Below are 834 nucleotides of genomic sequence, written 5' to 3'. Positions count from 1 at the left end.
GGCGGGGAGCGTGCTTCCTCCTCTCTCTCTGCCTGCCTCTCTGCCTGCTTGTGATCTCTCTCTGTCAGATAAATAAATAAAATCTTTAAAAAAATAAATAAAAATAATAAATAAATAAATAAATAAATAACTACCGTGTGCCTGAACCATGATATGTTATGCAGATGTCAGCAGAAATGTTCTTGGTGCTGGGTATGACACTCAGTGGCTCCAGAGGAAGGGAAGGGGAGGGGAGGAGAGGGAGAGGAGGGAGGGGAAGAAAGGAGCAACATTAGTCTTATTAGTCTTTAGACCACCTATAGTGTGAGTGTTAATCAGGGAATCACTCTCCCCCTAAATGTAACAAATGCAAGTTATAAAAACTGAAACCAGACATGGCCTTGGGCAGATAGACATGCACCAGCATGACTATAAGTGGTCAGGACAATAAATAGGCCTTTGAGGGCACAAAAGCAGAAATAAGGATCAAATATTAAAAAAAAAATTTAAATCAAAACAAAAACAAAAGTCCTTGAGTAGTATGTGTTCCAGAAAAGCCCAGAACTAGAAGAAATCCAGAGGAGCGATGAGCTAAGCCCTGTCAAGGTGCTTCCATCTGTCAGAATCGTACATTCCAAAGTAGCAGAAATCTACGGTCCAAAAACTTCCTGTTACTTCCAGCCTCGGCGAGGCAAGCTCAGACACCATCAGGCTCAGCCCATGTGAGATGCCTCCTCCCAATCACAGACCACTGCTCCTGGTCCAGGAGGCTCAAAGAATTGGTGCTGGGTAGAAAAGCACCTCAGGCCAGAACAGCTTGCAGAGTGGGCCGGCACAGCACAAGGAGGAGGAGAA

Source organism: Enhydra lutris, unplaced genomic scaffold, assembly GCF_002288905.1.
Source record: "Enhydra lutris kenyoni isolate GAN:26980312 unplaced genomic scaffold, ASM228890v2 scaffoldscaffold2, whole genome shotgun sequence".
Lineage (NCBI taxonomy): Eukaryota > Metazoa > Chordata > Mammalia > Carnivora > Mustelidae > Enhydra > Enhydra lutris.
Note: the sequence above shows the minus strand (reverse complement) of the source record.